General features: G+C 43.1%; 1 long non-coding RNA gene across 1 annotated transcript in view; it reads right to left on the bottom strand.

Moving 5' to 3' along the window:
• Positions 1-6,992: 6,992 nt before the first annotated feature.
• The window catches only part of LOC143775939 (uncharacterized), a 133,107-nt gene continuing 118,595 nt past the window's right edge, over positions 6,993-21,504 (bottom strand). Inside the window, exons 2-3 of the long non-coding RNA XR_013215742.1 lie at positions 7,374-7,448; positions 6,993-7,294 (exon numbers count right to left, since the gene is read on the bottom strand). This is a non-coding gene — a long non-coding RNA (uncharacterized LOC143775939). The remainder of the gene's footprint in view (positions 7,295-7,373; positions 7,449-21,504) is intronic.

The raw sequence follows: 21,504 nt of genomic DNA, 5'->3' as shown, positions 1-21,504 counted from the left end.
TTATATCCAAAGCACAAGAACCATGCCCCTGTTTCAGTTTCACACAACAAGGGTTGGTTACTGTCTTTGAATGTAAAATATTAATAATTTATTATACGCTGTTAGCAAGCTGTGATTTCAGAAATTGTGAGGATGGTGACATAGCATACTAGTTGCATAAGTTTATATTATACACTTTATAATTGATTTTTTTACTTGGAAGACTACAAAAATGGCCATGTAAATGTATTGCTGGATTTGTCTTTGAAAGAGCAACATGCATTTATAATTTGCTAGGGGATGAAATCCTGATGGCATATTCCCTTTAATATATTTTCTAGAACAGCCTTGATTTAAGGACCTTAGACACATTTTGGAAGTTGAAAGCCCTTTTTCATAATATTGGAAAGTATGACAGTACTGCATGCAAAGACAGGCAAATTTGTAAAATCTGATACACTGCACGGTAAGTCAGTAAGATCTATCATTCGCCTTTATAATTTGCTGTAAGTCAGATGAGGCACTGCATCTGTAGATCGCAATATAAATGGAAACCGTCACAGATTTCTCCATTGACTATAATTTTTGTTTCTTGGGTCCAAAACATTAAGATAAATAATCAATATCTCCATGGTCTCCCACCAGTGTTCTCTTTCTTCTGTAGCTCATACATGCTGATGTCTGGTCTATAGCAGAGGTCCCCAACCGCCGGTCCGCGGACCAGGAACGAATTAGCTAGCTGTCAGTGGCGCCGCGGACCAGCTGAAAAACCCCAACGGCCCGTTCCTGGTCCGCTGGGGTTTTTCAGCCGGTCTGCGGCGCCACTGACAGCTAGCTAATTCATTTCTCTAATCAGCGGTGCCGGTGACCGCTGACAGAGGAAGAGGCTGCGGCACCGAAGACCAGCTGTCTGGGGGAAGGAGCGGGACGCCGGGAGCAGGTAAGTATTACATATTTACCTTCCCTCGTTCCACCCGCCGGGCGCCGCTCAGTCTTCGCGTCCTCTTGTTCTGACTGTTCAGGTCAGAGGGCGCGATGACGCATATAGTGTGCACGCCGCCCTCTGCCTGAACAGTCAGTGCAGAGAGACGCTGGGACGGGACGCTGAGGAGCTGCAAGCAAGAGAGGTGAGTATGTGTTGTTTTTTTTTTTATTGCAGCAGCAGCAATGGCACAGCTTTATGTGGAGTATCTATGGGGCAACGGTGCAGAGCACTATATATAAGGCACAGCTTTATGTGGAGCATCTATGGGGCAACGGTGCAGAGCATTATATATAAGGCACAGCTTTATGTGGAGCATCTATGGGGCAACGGTGCAGAGCACTATATATAAGGCACAGCTTTATGTGGAGCATCTATGGGGCAACGGTGCAGAGCACTATATATAAGGCACAGCTTTATGTGGAGCATCTATGGGGCAACGGTGCAGAGCACTATATATAAGGCACAGCTTTATGTGGAGCATCTATGGGGCAACGGTGCAGAGCATTATATATAAGGCACAGCTTTATGTGGAGCATCTATGGGGCAACGGTGCAGAGCACTATATATAAGGCACAGCTTTATAAGTTTGAATCGCATTGAATCAGTTTGAATCACATTCTCATTATAAATGTCAGAATTATATGATAAGTATGCACTAAGCTCCATCCCTCCATAACCCCACCCCCATATGACCAAAGCCCCGCCCCTGCCCCACCCCCACCGGGCCATGGAAAACTGGTCTTGCTTAAAGCCGGTCCCTGGTGCAAAAAAGGTTGGGGACCTCTGGTCTATAGTGATGAACATTACTATGGAAAGAGTTAATGCTGGGGTCAATGAAAGTTTAACACAATTTTTAGGGTTGCTTTATGTTTAGAGATTCTCTGGTCAAATGACTGAATCTGAATTTTGAGTCATTTCAGACTCCTTTGATGGCAGCTTATCTCACCGAGAAGAGAATGATTGTCTGTTGAAAATCAGGCAGGACAAATATTTATAACTATGGAGAAGCGAACCTGCTCGGTGATATCGCTCAAGTATCTGGATGCTCAAATATACTTGTATCTCAGCAAGCATTGGGCGGTGCTCAATATAAAACGCTAATCCCCGCCTCACATGTTTGGCGCCTGTCAATAAGCATGCATGAATTACCTGCGCATAACTGTAATGCCGTAGCCATCTTGGTTGTAGCATTACTGTAATTGAATGGACATGTGACATCATCAGGGATTATAAAAAAACAGGCGCTGCTCGGCTCAGCATACTGGCACCATTGCACAACTCTGTGACACTATGTATTGGAGGGAGAGAGTGCTTGTCTAGGCCTGTGTGCACAGTATAATGAATCAGAGTCCTGTAGTGTTAATACTGATGCTGAAGCTGAGCCATCATACTAACACCTCTTCTTAGGGCTAATCGTTTGCTTTGCTATTTGTGTCACATACATTCTGCATTTAATCTAGGTAGAGAGAGAGACCTGCAGGAGCAGAGACAGTGGCAGAATACAGTCTGTAGACAGGGATTAGGACTGTGCAGTCCCTCGCAAAATATATAAATTATTAATCGCTAGAGTATTCTGTGGCTTGGGGTATATCTTTGTGATCTCTATCACTCCAAAAATGCATTAAAAAATGTTGCTGGGTTAAATTACTCTCCCACACAGTATTTGGTAGATTAGGATACGTTGCTGTGATATTTATCACTCCAAAAAAGCGTTTAAAAATGATGATGGGCTAAATTTCACAGCCATATAGTATTCCATGGTCTGGGGTACATTTTTGTGATTTATACCGTATTTTTTGGACTATAAGATGAAATTTTTTCCCAAAACATTTTGGGGGAAAATGGGGGTGCATCTTATAGTCAGAATGTACTTACAGTTAGCGTGGTAGCAGCAGGAGTCGGGTGATTCTTCCAGTGATCTGATGCTGTAGGGCGATGATCTCGCTCATATCCCTACCTGATGCGGCAGGTTCAGCAGTGATTGGTGGTGCACGGTTTGGAGAAATGTTATTGGGCCCTCTGGCCTCACAGTACTGAGAATTGGCAACCTAGGGGGTGGTGTTTACTTACAACTGTCAGCAGAGAAGTGTTTGGGATCCATCATCACATGTCATTCAACCATCAGGCAGTATGCAATGGGTGTGATCCCAGAAGGAAGGCAGCAGGATGAACCCTTTTTGAGGAATGAGCCTGGGAGATACTCCTTGAGGTGGCTCAAGACAGAGCTACTTCCATTACGAAAGAGCGTACTGTCCTTGGGGTTCCCCACCTCCTATGTGCGAGCAACTGATGGTGCAAGTGACACAGGGGTCTGTTGCCCATTTCTATATTTTTTGGGGTTCAGCAATAACCAAAGCTGGGTCACCTGGGACCTGGGAATCGGGCTCCAGGAAATAGGTGGAGGCAGTACCCCCAGCCTACCAAAGAAGGAAAACAAGTGAACACCTGAAGAGGATTACTGCATTACCCTCCTTATAAATTTTTACTGGTTTTGTACTTTGTACAAAGCCTTTGAGTGTAGGAGTATAGCAACTACACTTTAAAAATATTTCAATGAGGCCCGCCAGTTGTTGCCTTTTAGATGTCTATGGATGACCCTCCTTATAATTTTGTCCTGGCTTTGCACTTTATGTAAAGCCTTTATGAATGTAGAAGTGCATAAACTACACTTTTAAAATATTTACCGACAAAAAAATTTCTGGATCCAATTAGCAATTCATACAATTTAATGCAGATATTAGTTCCTTATGGTGGTATATAAAACTAAGAAAAAGCGTTAAAAAATTTGACTGGGTCAAATTTTTCACCCATATACAATTCTGTGGTCTGGGATAATTTTCTGTGATATCTGACCCTCCAAAAAAGTTTCAAAAATGTTTCTGTGTTAAATTACTCAGCCATACAGTATTTTGTGGCCTGTGTTACATTTATGACATCTAATCCTCCAAAAAACGCTCAAATATTTATCTTGATTCAATTATTCATCCATAGAGTATTACATGTTCTGGGGTACATTTTGGTGGTATATAACTCTCTAAAATAGCATTCCAAAATTTATCTGGATTAAATTAGTCAAACATAGACTATAACGTGTTATTGGGTACATTTTGTTAGTATCAAACCCTGAAAAAAATAGAGCAAAAATGTATCTGTATTATTTTGCTCATTGATAGAGTTTTACATACTCTTGGGTTGATTTCAATGGTATATAAGTCTCCAAAAAATTGTTTAAAAATTTGTTGGTATTGTATTGACTATACATACAGCATTACGTGTCCTTGAGCACCCAAACTTCGAGAAAATTGTGCAAAAATGTATTGGCATTATTGTCATGAATCCCCAATGGCTAGGGATAGCACAGGACAAGCAAAGTACAAATAGATAACGGACGAGCTCTAGGGTGATGGAACCTGGGCTGACCGCTGCCCTACGCCTGACAAACGCAACTAGAGATAGCCAGGGAGCGTGCCTACGTTGGTTCTAGACGCCACGCACCAGCCTAAGAGCTAACTAGTACTGCAGAGAAAATAAAGACCTCACTTGCCTCCAGAGGAATGAACCCCAAAAGATATAGTTGCCCCCTCACATGTATTGACGGTGAAATGAGAGGAAGGCACACACATAGAGCTGATATATATAGTTTTAGCAAATTGAGGCCCGCTGTAAACTAGAAAGCAGAACGATACAAAAGGGGACTGAGCGGTCAGCAAAAAACCCTAATCAAAAAAACCATCCTGAGATTACAAGAACCCATGTGCCAACTCATGGCACATGGGGAGAACCTCAGTCCACTAGAGCTACCAGCTAGCATAGAGACATAATAAGCAAGCTGGACAAAAAACCAAACAACTGAAAATCAGCACTTAGCTTATCCTGAAAGATCTGGGAGCAGGTAGGCAGGAACCAAACAGAGCACATCTGAATACATTGATAGCCGGCAAGGGAATGACAGAAAGGCCAGGTAAAATAGGAAACACCCAGCCTCTGATGGACAGGTGGAAACCAAAGGCCGCAACCCACCAAAGTCACCCAGTACCAGCAGTAACCACCAGAGGGAGCCCACAAACAGAATCCACAACACATTATATTGCTCAGCCATAGGGTATTACATCTTCTAAGGTAGATTTTGGTGGTATATAACCTTCTAAAAAATTGTTCAAAAATGTATCTATATTATATTGCTGGTCCATAGTGTATTACTTCTTCTTGGATGCATCTTGGTCGCATCTAACCGTTCCAAAAATTGTTTATAAACTCAGTATTATATTGCTCGTCCACACACTATTACATCTTCTTGGGTACATTTTGGTGGTTTCTAAATCTCCAAATAATTGTAAAAAAATGTATTTGTATTATGTTGTCCATGCATACAGTATTACATGTTCTTGGTTACATTTTGGTTGTACATAATCTTTAAGAAATTTTTTAAAAAAATATATTGGTATTATATTGCTCATCCACACAGTATTAGGTTTTCTTGGGTATATTTTGTTGGTATATAACCATCAAAAAAATGTTAAAAAATGTATATGTATTATGTTGCTCATCCATAGAGTATTAAGTCTTCGTGGGTGCATTTCGGTGGTATATAACCCTCCAAAAAATCGTTCAACAATGTGTTGGTATTATATTGCTCATTTACATATTGTTACATGTTATTTAGTACACTTTGGAGGTGTATACCTTCAATAAAATTGTTGAAAAATTTATCGGTACTATATTGATAATCCACACAGTATAACGTGTTCTTGGGTACATTTCAGTCATATGTAACCCTCAAAAAAACTAAAAAAAAAGCATCTGCATTATATTGCTCATCCCGTATTATGTCTTCTTAAGTGCATTTTGGTGGTAACTAACCCTCCAAACAATTGTTCAAAAGTTTCTCAGCATTATATTGCTCATACAAAAGGTACTATGTCTTCTTGGGTACATTTCGGTGGTATCCAAACATCCAAAAAATTGTTAATTAATTTATGGGTATTATATTACTCATCCACACAGTATTACGATTTCTTAGGTGCATTTCAGTGGTATCTAACTTTCTAAAAAACTGTTCAAAAATGTATCTGTATAATATTGCTCATTCATACAGTATTACATCTTCTTGCGTGCATTTCAGTGGTATCTAACTCTACAAAAAATTGCTCAAAAATGTGTTGAAGTATATTGGTCATCCATAAAGTATTACATTTTCTTGGGTGCATTTCAATGTTATCTAACTCTCCAAAAGACTATTCAAAAATGTATCGGTACTGTTCATCTACACAGTATTTCGTTATTAATATATTAATAATATTACATATTTTTGGGTACATTTCGGTGGTATATATAACACTACAAAAAGCATTGAGAAATTCGTCTGAATTCAATTACTCATCCATACAGTTTTATGTGCTTTCTGCTACATTTTCAGTGTTATATAAAGCTAAAAAAAATTGTTTTTTTTTTATTAATTCAATTACTGATCCATAGAGTATTACATGTTTTCTGTTACATTTTGGTGTTATATATAAATAAAAAAAACCTTGAAGAAATGTTTATGGATCCAATGGTTCATCCTTACTGTATACTCTAAGCAAAGCTGCAGTCTAAACAATGGTAAAGAGAGAGGGAGCAATTGGTGAGCCTGTAATGAGACAGTAGGTGGAATTCAGACATCATGTTACCCCTATACTGTACAATGCAAATGAGGTACAAACATAGGCAGTCGCAGAAATCAGACCTGTCCCGCTGAGACAATCTTGTTTCAGAAAGCAAATATGGAAAATTTATGAAAAAATGTATCAGTTTGGTTTTGAATTGTTGACCCATCATGATTGAAATGAATTGTGGACCATGTGGACCCAGCATAACTCAGCTCTTCGACAACTGCTCTTAATGTGAGCTATGCCGATGACTGACTGACGTTATAAACAATAATTTTAGCACCTGAATTGTAAATATAGAGACATTGAAACCATTCCCATTTTACAACCATCGTAAATTTGAGTAACTGACTTATTCCTATTTGCACTGCAGATATGCATGAAGATAAGAAGTTATTAGGAGAAATGTCAGTGTCATGTGCAGCTCACCATGAAACTGCCATTCCTTTATTTTCCCACTGCTTCATTGGTTGGACATTCCTCTGAATATGAGACATAGTTCTTGTGTCTTCAGGGCATAAGCTGTGCATTGCGTGTATTTATTACACACATGCACTTGTATAACAGTTTTGTATGTTAGGAAACAGAACTTCATTGTTACATTTAAAGTTACTTCAGGTGTCTTTGTACGAGCCTTCACAATAGTTTCAGATATCAGAATGGTTTTAGCTTTCTTCTTTCACTGGAAGACAGAAATAAAAAGGTCTCTTTGAGGCATTAGCATAGGATTTATTGGCTACATTACAAAAACTGAATTGTACCTGGAGTCATGGCAAGCTTGGATGGTGAAACAAAACTTGCTTCAACTCTCCATGGCACCTTGGTTGGCAGCAGATCTAGTTACCAGACTAAAGGTATTTGTATGATTTTAAAATAATGCTAATCTACTAGCTACTAGTAAGTAAAAAAAAGACTGAAGCACTCCTGTCACAGGGATACAGCGACAGACAAGGGCCCAAAGATCGTGGTGTCTGCTTTCATGAACTCCTGCACTGGTTTGAAGTACTTCACCATCTTATCTAAAAGTGTTGGTATTTTACTTGCTTGCAGTTCAAGGGTTAGTCTGTTCAGTTGAAGCTCTATCATGCCCACCAGGTTTAACAGCAGCCAGAGCCAGGAAAGAAAGTTATATTCTCCCTGCAGTCACTCACTTTCAGTCATCAGGGTGATACAGGGAACTTTTTGGCTGTGGGCACACGTTCAGGATTTTTCGCTTTTTTTCACTATACGTAAACGCTTAAAAAACGCATACATATGCATCCCATCATTTATAATGCATTCTGCAATTTTTGTGCACATGTTGCATCTTTTTCCGCCCCAAAAAACGTATCGCGGTAAACAACGCAGCATGTTCATTAATTTTGCAGATTTTTTGCGGATTTCCCACTATATTATTGCATTGGGAACCTCCGGAAAAAAACGCAAAAAATCTGAAAAAAAAACGAGCAAACAACGGGAAAAAAATGCATGCGGATTTCTTGCAGAAAATGTCCAGTTTTGTTCAGCAAATGTCTGTAAGAAATCCTATCCGTATCTCGCATGTGGAAACCAAGCTGTGGAGCCGGCACTCAGGAGCGGAGCGTGCGGCCGCATAGGAACACATGGAGCCGCACGCTCCACTCCTGAGTGCCGGCGCCAGAGCTTGATTTCCACATGCGAGATACGGACGTGTGACTCGCATGTGGAAATGAGCCCTGATAGTCACGACTCACCACGCAGAGATCACTCCCTTGCTCCTTGAATGACAGAAAACCTCCTCTGCAGCGTATGTGCAGCATGTGTGTGCAGGAAGCTGGATGTCAATGTGCCGGAGAAAGAGAACAGTGTGCGCACTGTACAGTGAACGGAACTCACTGCACTGTCCCAATGACTTGAGTGGCTATGGGGGAGAATATACCTTCATTTTCTCCTTGTAATTACTGCTCGATTAGGCTTCCAGATTATTGATATTAATTAATAATAATAATAATAATTGTATTTCTATAGCACCAACATATTCCACAGCAGTTTACAATTGAGCAAGGACATGTGCAGGCAATAAAAACATTATAAAGTAACACATAATACAAGTTACAGGAGGAGTGAGGGCTCGTTTACAATCTTCAATCATGGCCGAAAGTGTTGGTTCCCTGGAAATTGTTCCAGAAAATTAGGTATTCCAGAATTTTATTGCAGTTACACATGTTTTGTTATACACATTGTGAGGGGTTGACTCACCAAATACTTCACAAGGTCTGTACAAATCCCCTCTATAAGTTGTAAAGCGCTGCGGAATATGTTGGCGCTATATAAATAAAAAAAAAATATTATTATTATAAGGTAAATATAAAATATTGGCCTGCACTCTATGATAGTCCGGGGTGCTGGAATGACAGACCGTGTGGTCTAGTAACAGTATATAGTAATCTACCGCACTCCCTAAGTGGAATATCTTATGCAGAAATGTAGTTTTCAAAATGCTAATTTATTTAAATACAATAGGAAAATATCGGATCAAACATGAAGTAAATAATACAATTTGCATATGCGACACAACAGTGATGACGTTTCGACCCTCCCGGGTCTTAGTCTAAGGTCGCTTAGTCCAGGTACTGTGAGTGTTTCTTTTGGAGCAAGGTATCCCCGTAATATCCAGGGGCTTAAGAGTCTGTGTTTTAAGCGGCGCATCAGCGTCTTGCTTTGGAAAAAGTGAAAGCCTTGTGTAGGAGAAGGGCAGCGTCACACAGCAGGACGCAGGAGGGAGGGTCGAAACGTCATCACTGTTGTGTCGCATATGCATATTGTATTATTTACTTCATGTTTGATCCGATATTTTCCTATTGTATTTAAATAAATTAGCATTTTGAAAACTACATTTCTGCATAAGATATTCCACTTAGGGAGTGCGGTAGATTACTATATACTACTACTTCACAAGGTAGACACAGGAACAGTTCTGTTAGTAGTTCACCTGCTGGTTTATTATAGACAGCATAAACCTTAGCAAGGTTCAGCAAAATAAAGGGAGCCTTTCTGGCATAAAGGTAAAACAAAAAATAACGTCTATCAGAGTCCTTTTTTCTGCAGGCTTCACTGCAGGTAAGGCTACTTTCACACTAGCATCGTGCACTGCACGTCGCTATGCGATGTTGCGGCGCACCGACGCTAGCTGTGAATGTGCCACACAACGGGGGCAGCGGATGCAGTTTTCCAATGCATCCACTGCCCCATTGTGAGGTGCAGGGAGGAGGGGGCGGAGTTCCGGTCGTAAATGCTGCAGACGACGCACCAAAAAATGTTACAAGCAACCTTTTTTGGTGGCGATGGTCCGACGCAACACGACGCAACCGTCGCACGACAGTTGCGACGTGTGGCAATGCGTCGCACTGCGTCGCTAATAAAAGTCTATGGAGAAAAAACACATCCTGCAAGCACTTTTGCAGGATGCGTTTTTTCTGCAAAACGACGCATAGCGACGTGCAGTGAACTACGCTAGTGTGAAAGTAGACTAATGCACACAGCATCCTTAGTTCCTATGGGAGCCACGTGGGAGTTCCATATCTCCCCAATACAGCCACCCACTGACTCTCATGGCCAGGTATTTAACACACATGTGATGGTCACATGCCCTTGACCTCACACAGGTCCTGTCAGGACTCTGCATGTGGAGATACGGTAGACCTCTGCCCACCCACTCTATGAAGGTCCACTAAAACCAGGCCATAACATAGGTTCCGATTAACCCTCTCAACACTTAGCGTGCTGGAGGCAAAAAACACTCTGGTTTTACATCACTGACCGCAGTATGCGCAGTGACACATATCTCCCTTCACATACTATGCTAGTGACTCTGTTACATATTCCCCCCTCTGCCCAAAGCCAGGGGTTTTGGCACCTTCAGATACTAAACAGGGAATTCGGGAGAGAGCATCTGCATTGCCATGTAACTTTTCTGGTCTATGCTCTATGTGGAACGTAAAGTCTTGAAGGCCTAAGAACCACCTGGTCACCCTGGCGTTATAACCCTTCTCCTTTCTCAACCATCTCAGAGGGGCATGGTCCAACACTAACTTAAAACTAAGATCTAGCAGGTAGTACTTCAGTGTGTCTACAGCCCATTTTATGGCTAAACACTCTTTCTCCACTATTACGTAGATCTTTTCGCAAGATGAGAGTTTCCGGCTCAAGTATAGGATGGGATGCTCTTCTCCATTGATTTCCTGTGACAGCACGGCTTCCCACCCAACCTCTGAAGCATCTGTCTGGACTACGATTTCCTTGCTAAAGTCTGGTGTGACCAGAACTGGATGCTTGCACAGAGCTGGCTTCAGCTCTTGAAACTCCATCTCTGTACCATGAGTCCATTTCACTATCGTTGACTTGGTGCCCATAAGGAGATCTGTTAATGGTGCGGCAATTATGGCAAAGTTCAGGATAAAATGGCGGTAATAACCCACAATACCATGAAACGCTCTCACTTGTTTCTTGGAGAGCGGTTGTGGCCACTCCTGAATTGCCTCTATTTTATTCAACTGGTGCTTGATTTGGCCTCTCCCGATGATGTAACTTAAGTACCTGGCCTCTTTATTCCTTATGGCACACTTCTTGCGATTTATGATGAATCCTGCTTTCCTCAATTCATAGAGAATCATCTGTACCTTGGGCAGGTGCGAACTCCAGTCAGGGCTAAAGATGACAATGTCATCCAAGTAGGTTGAGCATATGTCTTATGTGGAGCCAAGATTCAATCCATCGCCCTCTGGAAGGTAGCTGGGGCCCCCTGCAGTCCGAAGGGCATTCTAGTTTACTGAAAACACCCATCCAGCTTTGAGAAGGCCTGTACTCCTTGGTGTTCTGTGACATGGATATCTGCCAGTACCCATTCGTCAGGTCGAGGGTTGTGGATGTACCTTGCGGGTCCCAGGCGTTCAATGAGTTCATCCACGCGAGTCATCTGGTATGCGTCAAAACGGGACACCTAATTGAGCTTGCAGTAGTCATTACAAAACCGCCATTCACCATTGGGCTTTGTTACGAGGACAATGGAACTTAACCAGCCACTTCTTGATTCCTCTATCAGATCCATCATTCTTTTCACCACCTTGAAAATTATCTCCCGGCATGCTTTGGGGACTCTGTAAGGTTTGAAGTTTACCTTTACATGTGGTTCTGTTAACTCATCATGTTCCACGACCTGTGTATGCCCTGGCAACTCTGAAAGCAGGTAATGGCTCCGCTGCAGCAGTTCTCAACATTGTTGCTTCTGGGCCGGCATTAACATCTCAGTCATCACAAACTCCTTGATCTTGGCTTCAGGATGGGCCTCCAGGCAAGGAGCTTCCAGTGGTTCACGGCCGCCAAGGTTTAAGTAGGTTCACATGCTATACCTGGTGCGGCTTCCTGCGACCGGGCTGGTGTACCTTGTTATTCAAGTGCCCGAGTTTCTCCACTATCTCATGCAGGCCTTGCCACTTTGCCAAGAATTTGCTCTCCACCTTAGGGATAAGTACTAGCACACAGTCCCCAGGCTTGAATTGCCTTAGCCTTGATGATCAGTTGCATACCCTTGCTAGGGCCTCCTGTGCCTGGAGAAAATGTTCCCTTACAACAGGCATTACATGTACCATCCTTTCTTGCAGCTGTGCGACATGCTCAGTGACCCTCCGGTGCAGCATGAGCTGGCAAAGATAAAGACTAGCCCCTGGGCTATACTTTTAGCTGAGGCGTTCCTTAGTGGCACTGCTTCCCAGTATCTGGATGCATAGTCCATAACCACTAAGATGTACTGATGGCCTCTTGCTGATTTAATGAGGGGACCTACCAGGTCCATAGCAATCCTCTCAAAGGGGATTTCTATCCCAGGTAAGGGCACTAAGAGTTTTCGGAAGTGAGTGGTAGGAGCAGTTATCTGACAGGTGGGGCAGGACCTACAGTAATTCAAGATCTCTCTATAACACCCTGGCCAATAGAATCTCTGTAAGATTCTCTCCTAAGTTTTCTCATCTCCCAGGTGTCCACCCTAAACATGTGAATGGGCCATGTCTAAAACCCTCCACCAGTAGGGTCCTGGAACTAGCAACTGCTCTACTATCTCTTATCCCCTCAGTTGGTCACCCAATACAATAATTCACAATGTACTGCAAAATGAGGAAACCTGGTGTTAGCCCCCGGCTCTTGAGCAACCCCATTACTTACAGTCACGTTCTCCAATGCCCCCTTTACTGTGAGGTCCTGAAGTTGTGCAATCCCAAATTTCATTTTAGGCACCTCTAAACCAGGAAAGCTAGGTTCCTCTGTAACGATCACATCCTCCTCTCCAGCGAGGACACATAGCGGGAACTCCTCCAACTTTAATTTTTATATAGACGTCTTCGGAGGGGCCTGTTTTTTTACTGGGACACTCTGTACAGCCCCTTTTGTCACAAGTTCCAAAACAGAGGAAAATCCTGCCCCAGTATGACAGGATAGATCAAGTTTTTTATCACCCCAACCTCATGGGACTTATCACCACAGTCTGTTTGCATGGTTACTCGGGCTACAGGGTAGTCCTTGGCATCTACAAGTATTCAGCAGAAGCTCACAAACTTGTTAGGGATTAACTGGTGGGGTAGTGTGTGGCGCCCCAGGGTCCTGGTCGTCGCAGTGGTATTGCTTTCCTCTTGGGGAGAGTGATGCTACGTTTGGAGGCAATGAAAGATAACTGCATCCAGGTAACACAAGACCTGCAACATGTTCACACTCCAGACCAGAAGGGGGAGCTCAGCCTGTTTTAGGTGAACTCCCCTATAAGAACATCCTGATCTGGAGGGAAAAGTTCAGTTCCTGTCAGAAAGACAGAGGGAAAGGAAGCAGAGGAGCTGTGCATGCGCTCAGAGCTGCAGCTCCCAGAAAGAGACATTGAAAGGCAGAATTGTATTGTAGCGAGCGTGAAGGAAGTTGAAGCGAAGCAGAGGATACCAGAAGGGGACCAGCCCTATACAGGCTGCCTCCTTCTGAGACGCAGAAGCCCAGTAGCCGGAACACCGAGGGAGTAAGGACCTTTATGCTTTGCTGAAGAGACCGGCAGGACAGCTAATTGCAAGTTACCTGTCTGCACCTACACCCAGGAGGCATGGTGACAACTACAGAGCCGGGTTATCTAAGAGACCCTTTAAACAGGCTCAAGTGACCAGTCATACGGGTTTTGTGCTATCCTATATGGGGGACAGAGAGAGCGAAACATCGCATCAGTGAGACCCTTATGTGAAGCCATAGGCAGTAAGAGACTACACCACTGCAGCGCAAGGGAAAGCTACTGATTTCCACCTGGATAAGGGAACTCTGGACTTGCCTCCAAACTGGCCAGACTCTGCCTGCCCTGTGATCTGGTGCCCTGGACTGTGGATGCTGAAGTCTTCAGTAAAGGTAAAAAGACTGCAACCTTGTGTCCTCGTTCTTCTCTGCGCCTCTCACCATACCATCATCTACACATCGGGAAGCCCTGGGGATATACTTCACCTGTGGGAAGGTATACCATCTAGCTTCCATAACATCACCCCAGTGGACCCTTTAAAGCAGCGTCGGTCACCCTGACCGAATACTACAGGCGGTGTTACGAACATTCCCCTTAAAGACCTTTCCCTTTTACAAGGATGTCCCAGGGCCACGGGCCAGGTCAGCCACCGTGACATCCCCCTGTGAACCGCAGGACCCGGTACCCGAGTACCCCACGGCCCCATGGGGGCACTCCATGTGCAATGCTGATCAGGGTCACCAGACTTCCAGGGTCAAACAGTCCCAGAACCATAACCCCAGTGAGGGGCACGCCACATGACTGGGACCCCTCGCCAGGGTGGCAGTCCACGCTGCAGGCCGGATAGGAATAATAAGAGCAATGTCTGCCCCGGCTGTTACAGTCCATGGGTTCAGGGGACATATGACATCGGGCAGCTACGAGCCCCAGTTTGTGATACCGCCAACAGACCACATCCTTAATAAGTGCCTTAGATAACCCCTCAGCAGTGTTGGGACGCCCCACCAGTTGTAGGTCGAGCCACCCTCCATGGTGATCCCGCCCCCTTTTGGGTATCCCACTTGGAGAAGTAGCAACGCCTGGTTTCCCAAGGGACTTATCCACAACCTGGTATCTCTCAACCAGGCCAACCAAGTCGTCTGCATTCCGGGGGTCACACTGGGCAACCCAGGTGGGTATTGGCCTCGGTAGGAAGTGGATGAACCTGTCCATCACCACACGCTCCACCATCTGGGTTGGAGTGGAAGTTTCTGGCTGCAGCCACTTTTGAACGAGGTGCAACATATCGAACATTTGGGAGTGTGGGGGTTAGTCGCCAGCATACGCCCCATGATGGACTCACTGAGCCCTTACAGACATTGTCACTCCCAGGCGTGCCAGAATTTTAGTTTTTAATTTGCCATACTCTTTGGCATCCTGGAGGGCTAGGTTGTAATATGCCTTTTGGAGTTCACCAGTCAAATATGGGTCCCGCACCTCTGCCCACTGTTCTGGCAGTAGCCTCTCACGCTCCGCTTCTCTCTCAAACACTGTCAAAAAGGCCTCAACATCATCCTCCAGGGTCATTTTCTGTATGGCTCATCTTACCATTTTCCGGATGTGCGCATCATCGCCTGAAGATGGTGAGGAGGCCATCGGCCTTACACGAACCACCTCTGAGAGGAGCCCCATTTGCCGTGTTAGTGCCTCCTGCTGCTGTTGCTGCTGCTGCTGAAGCTGCTATGCTAACAGCTTATTTGTCTCCTGCTGCGCCAAATTCTGTTGTTGACTGGTGAGCTGATGTTGCTGCTGTACCTGGATGAAATGTTTCACAAGCTCCTCCATGCTGCCGGACACCTCTTGCTGATTGACGGATTTCACTCAGGACATGCAGTTGTTGATAGCCTCTACACGTGTTCCTGGAATGCTGCCCACATCCGAAACACCATGTGTGAAGAGTTGACTCACCCAGCAGCTTCACAAAGTAGACACAGGAACAGTTCTGGTAGTAGTTCACTTGCTGGTTTACTATAGACAGCATAAACCTTAGCAGGGTTCAACAAAATAAACAGAGCATTTCTGGCATAAAGGTAAAACAAAGATAACGTATATCAGAGTCCTTTTACTGCAGGCTTCACTACAGGTAACGCACACAGCATCCTTAGCTCCTATTGGAGCCATGTGGGAGTTCCATCTCTCCCCAATACAGCCACCCACTGACTCTCACGGCCAGGTATTTAACACACATGTGATGGTCACATGACCTTGACCTTACAGAGGTCCTGGCAGGGATCTGCATGTGGAGATACGATGGACCTCAGCCCACTCGTTCTATAAAGGTCCACTAAAATCTGCCCATAACATAGGTTCCTATTAACCCTCTGAGCACTTAACATGCTGAAGGCAAAAAACACTCTGGTTTTACATCACTGACTGCAGTAAGTAATGTAATGTAATGTGCTTCTGGCATGATCATGTTAAATTCCACTGACTGAGAGTGACAGCAGCATTGAACATGCTAACAGCTGCGTTTGGATCACTATTCCACCTGCAGCTGTTAGGGGCACTTGTCAGCTGATTAAATCAGCTGTCATGTGCCGGAAAAGATGTTGACTCAGTGCCGAAACCCGCATTAAAGGGGGAGACACAACATCTGATGTACTTGTACATCAGATGTTGTGAATGGGTTAATATTTGGAATAAGTAACTGCAACCAATCACTTTCTCTAACCATCAACAAGTTTCTTATACCTCTGAACTGGAATTTAGAGCACTCTTCTTTTGAAAACTGCTCCAGGTCACTCATATTTGGTGCCTTCTCCAAGCGGCAATTTAAGATCTCTACACAGGAGTTCAATGGGATTTAGATCCAGGTTCACTACTGGTCACTTGAGAACTCTCTAGCGCTTTATTTCCATCCATTTTTGGGTGCTTCTTAAAGTACATGTGGGGTCATTGTCCTGCTAGAAGACTCATGACCTAGGATGTAAACCCATCTTTCTGACGCTTTGCACTACATTGTGACCCAAAGTCTTTGGTAATCTTCAGATTTCATTATGCCTTGCACACAGTCAAGATACCCAGTGCCAGAAGCAGTAAAACAACCCCAAAACATCTTTGAACCTTTGAACCTCCACCATATATGTTAATAGGTACTGTGTTATTTTCTTTATAGGCCTCATTCTCTTTTCAGTAAACAGTAGAATGATGTGCTTTATCAAAACGCTCTACCGTGGACTCATCTGTCCACAAGACGCTTTTACAGAAGGATTTTTTTTATCTTACTCATGTATGTTTTTGGAAAACTGCAGTCTAACTTTTTTATCTCTCTGTGTCAGCAGTGGGGTCCTTCTGGGTCACCTGCCATAGCGTTTCATTTCATTCAATTGTTGACAGCGATGCACCCAGAGCCTGCAGGACAGCTTTATTTTATTTGGAACTTGATTGGGGTTGATTATCCACCATCCAGGCTATCATGCATTGCAACTTTTCATCAAGTTATCTCTGTCGTCTATGTCCATGGAGTTTAGTTACAGAGTCATGGGTTGTAAATTTCTTGATTATATTGTGCACCGTGGGCAAAGGAACATCAAGATCTCTGGAGAACTTGAAACCTTGAGATTGTTGATATTGTTAAACAATTTTAGCCTCTCAAGACCTCAGACAGTTCTATTCTTCTCTTTATGTTCTCCATGCTTAGTATGGCACCCACAGACACACAAGCAAAGATTGAGTAAACTTCGCCCCTTCTTATCTGATTTCACGTGTGATTTTTCATATTGCCAACACTTGTTCCTTGCCACAGGTGAGTTTATGAGCATCACATGCTTGAAACAAAATTGTTTATACACAATTTTGGAACAATGCCAATAATTTTGTCTGACCCATTTTGGGGGTTTTGTGTGAAATTATGTCCAATTTACCTTTTTTCCTTGTTGTTCTAATACACATAGAGGAAATAAACATTTATATAACAAAACGTGTAATTGCAACACTTTTCAGGGAGAAATACTTCATTTCTTGGAACAATTTCAAGGATACCAACACTTTCAGCCACCACTGTTTAAGATGGGGGTGGTTAAATAATGGGTAGAAGATTCTCGACATGTATGGTCCAGCCATCATTATAATAAATAGGACATTTCAAGTAAGCTGTAATATCCAGTCATTAGCCAGTTTCTTACTAAGTACAGTTAACAAGTGTTATTGGGTACTTGGAAGATGTGGAAAAAGATGAGTAGAAACGGCCAAAGTGTGAGGAAAATTTAAAAAGAGGGAACAATGAAGAGTTAGACTAATGAATTGAGATGATATGCTTGTCTAAAGAGATGTGTTTTTAAAGGATGCATAAAATTGTATGGGCTAGATATTAGATCTTTCAGGGTAGTACATTCTAGAAAACTGGCGTAGTATGAAAGGAGCCTTGGAGACAGAAGAGTACTTTAACATTTTCAGGTAAATAAGAGAAAGACAAGTTTTTTCAGATTTTTGTGCTTACTAATTTCAAAGATGCTGAGTAGTGGTTCTAGATTTGTACCCACTCTATAAGTATGCCACTGATTTCTTTGAGTTTTACATCTGCCTATAAAATTCATCCATCTTTCTATTGTTCCATCAGCTCCACTTTTATGTATACTTGCGTGCACTTGTAAATCAGAAACTTTTAAAGCCTGTTAAAAATTTAACTACTGAACTACTATAATCTATTGTATAAAAGCAGTCAAGATCTCGTATCACTGTATCCTAATTTATTAAAAATTTATACAGTAGGTACTCTGACTAATGAAGAGGTAAAGATAATTGACAGAGGTTTAATCTTTGGCTAGATTTTTTAAAAGCAATGCAAGTTCAGTGTTGTGAATAGAGATAAATATTTTTTTTAAACGCTTAAGATATAATATTTTATTTATTTAATGTTTTATGCATTTGTCAATCTATCAGTTTACTGTCTAATGTGGCGGGGATGGCAAGCACCTTTGGGCTGCTTAGTTTACACTGTGTGCACAATTATTAGCTAACTTGTATTTTAGAGTATGTATTTAATCATTGAAAAACTACATTGATGTTGATCAATCCAAAAGGTTGATAAACCTTTATTTAAGAAAGTAAAAGGGAGGTTTTGTCTTTCTTATTGTGCAGCTCAATGAAAAATGTAAATGTTCCCATCTCAATTGTTTATTTTCTTATGTTAAAGTGAGAATAAAAAAAAACAATTCAAAATGCAAAAATACATTTCTGACACTTCAAAAAAAATATCAGTGATCAGATCAATATAGCCATTAGTGTTGAGCGATACCGTCCGATACTTGAAAGTATCGGTATCGGAAAGTATCGGCCGATACCGGCAAAGTATCGGATCCAATCCGATACCGATACCCGATACCAATACAAGTCAATGGGACTCAAGTATCGGACGGTATCCCTGATGGTTCCCAGGGTCTGAAGGAGAGGAAACTCTCCTTCAGGCCCTGGGATCCATATAAATGTGTAAAATAAAGAATTAAAATAAAAAATATTGCTATACTCACCTGTCCGACGCAGCCTGGACCTCAGCGAGGGAACCGGCAGCGTTGTTTGTTTAAAATTCGCGCTTTTACTTGGTTACGTGAAGTCCCGGCTTGTGATTGGTTAGGACGGCCATGTTGCCGGGACGCGGACCAATCACAGCAAGCCGTGACGAAATTACGTCACGGCTTGCTGTGATTGGTCCGCGTCCCGGCAACATGGCCGCCATTAACCAATCACAAGCCGTGACATCACGGGAGGCTGGACACGCGCAGACTTCTGCTGTTTAAGAAGAGCCCACAAGTTCTCAATAGTTTCTCATTATTCTTTCATCCTTAAAGGGAACCTGTCACCCCCAAAATCGAAGGTGAGCTAAGCCCACCAGCATCAGGGGCTTATCTACAACATTCTGGAATGCTGTATATAAGCCCCCGATGTAACCTGAAAGAGGAGAAAAAGAGGTTAGATTATACTCACCCAGGGGCGGTCCTGGTACGATGGGCGTTGCGATCCGGTCCAGGGCCTCCCATCTTCTTACGATGATGTCCTCTCCTGGTCTTTACGCCGCGGCTGCAGCGCAGGCGTACTTTGTCTGCCCTGTCGAGGGCAGAGCAAAGTACTGCAGTGCGCAGGCACCGGGCCTCTCTGACCTTTCCCAGCGCCTGCGCACTGTAGAACTTTGCTCTGCCCTCAACAGGGCAGACAAAGTACGCCTGCGCCAGAGCCGCAGCGTGACTACAAGAAAAGGACGTCATCGTAAGAAGATGGGAGGCCCCAAACCGGACCGCGACGCCTATCGGACCGAATCACAGTGGGACCGCCCCTGCGGTAGATAAGCCCCTGATGCTGGTGAGCTTAGCTCACCTTCGATTTTGTGGGTGACAGGATCCCTTTAAGTCTAGTAAAGCAATTGAGTACTTGATGCATGTGATGGAGAATTGTCCTGCATAAAAATCATGGTTTTCTTGAAAGATGCAGACCTTATTTTATACCAGTGTTTGAACAAAGTGTCTTCTAAAAAATGGTAGTAGATTTGGAAGTTGGTTTTGAGTCTATTTTCAGCCCAAACAAGGTCCAACTAGCTCATCTTTAAAGGGAACCTGTCACCTGAATTTGGCGGGACAGGTATGCGGTCATATGGGGGCGTAGAGCCGCAGCGTCAAACACGCAGCGTCCAGATGTTACAGCATAGTGGAGGGGATTTCATGAAATCCCGTCTCCACTATGCAGTAAAAGACGCATGCGGCAGACCCGTGGAAACGGACATGCGGCGCATCTTTTCAGAACGCAGCATGTCCTTACAATGCTGAAACAACGCAAGAACAACGCAGGTGACCTGCCAGTGACCTCAGGTGCAGATTTGGTGCAGATTTTACCTGCGTAAAATCCTGACCAAATCCTGATGCAATCCTGAACTAGGACACATACCCTTAGTCTAGTATTATGATGACGGCATGGGGAAATGTTTAATGATATATACTTTTATGTATTGATATATATATATATATAATTATTATTCTATCGTTATTGCAGTCATATTTATGATAAGAGTATACTGTATACATGATGGTTATTCCTATTATCGCTATAATTCTGTTCATTTAGCCATGTGCTGGAGCTTCTGTGTTCTGCTATTTTCCTCAGGTGTTTTTTTAGAGCTCTGAGTGTTCCTGTCTGGCTTTTCAACATTGGTTATCTACATTATCACTTGTGATTGGTTCCATAAGTGTATTTTAATGTGTGGTGATGTATTTCTTTTCAAGTTATGAATAAGAGCGGTTGGATTGCTTGAAACTCATCAGTTTTTATGTTCCACTGCATACAGTACAGACCAAAAGTTTGGACACACCTTCTCATTTAAAGATTTTTCTGTATTTTCATGACTATGAAAATTGTACATTCACACTGAAGTTGTTGTAGAGATGTCTGCTGCTAGAACTCTGTGTGGCATTGACCTGGTCTCTAATTTGAGCTGCTGTTAACCTGCGATTTCTGAGGCTGGTGACTCGGATAAACATCCTCAGAAGCACAGGTGACTCGTGGTCTTCCTTTCCTGGGGAGGTCCTGATGTGAGCCAGTTTCTTTGTAGCGCTTGATGGTTTTTGCCACTGCACTTCGGGACACTTTCAAAGTTTTCCCAATTTTTCCGACTGACTGACCTTCATTTCTTAAAGTAATGATGGCCACTCGTTTTTCTTTACTTAGCTGCTTTTTTCTTGGCATAATACAAATTCTAACAGTCTATTCAGTAGGACTATCAGCTGTGTATCCACCAGACTTCTGCATAACACAACTGATGGACCCAACCCCATTTATAAGGCAAGAAATCCCACTTATTAAAACTGACAGGGCACACCTGTGGAGTGAAAACCATTCCCGGTGACTACCTCTTGAAGCTCATCAAGAGAATGCCAAGA

Source organism: Ranitomeya variabilis, chromosome 1, assembly GCF_051348905.1.
Source record: "Ranitomeya variabilis isolate aRanVar5 chromosome 1, aRanVar5.hap1, whole genome shotgun sequence".
In the NCBI taxonomy this organism is placed as follows: domain Eukaryota; kingdom Metazoa; phylum Chordata; class Amphibia; order Anura; family Dendrobatidae; genus Ranitomeya; species Ranitomeya variabilis.
Note: the sequence above shows the minus strand (reverse complement) of the source record. Positions and strands in the feature narration are given on the sequence as shown.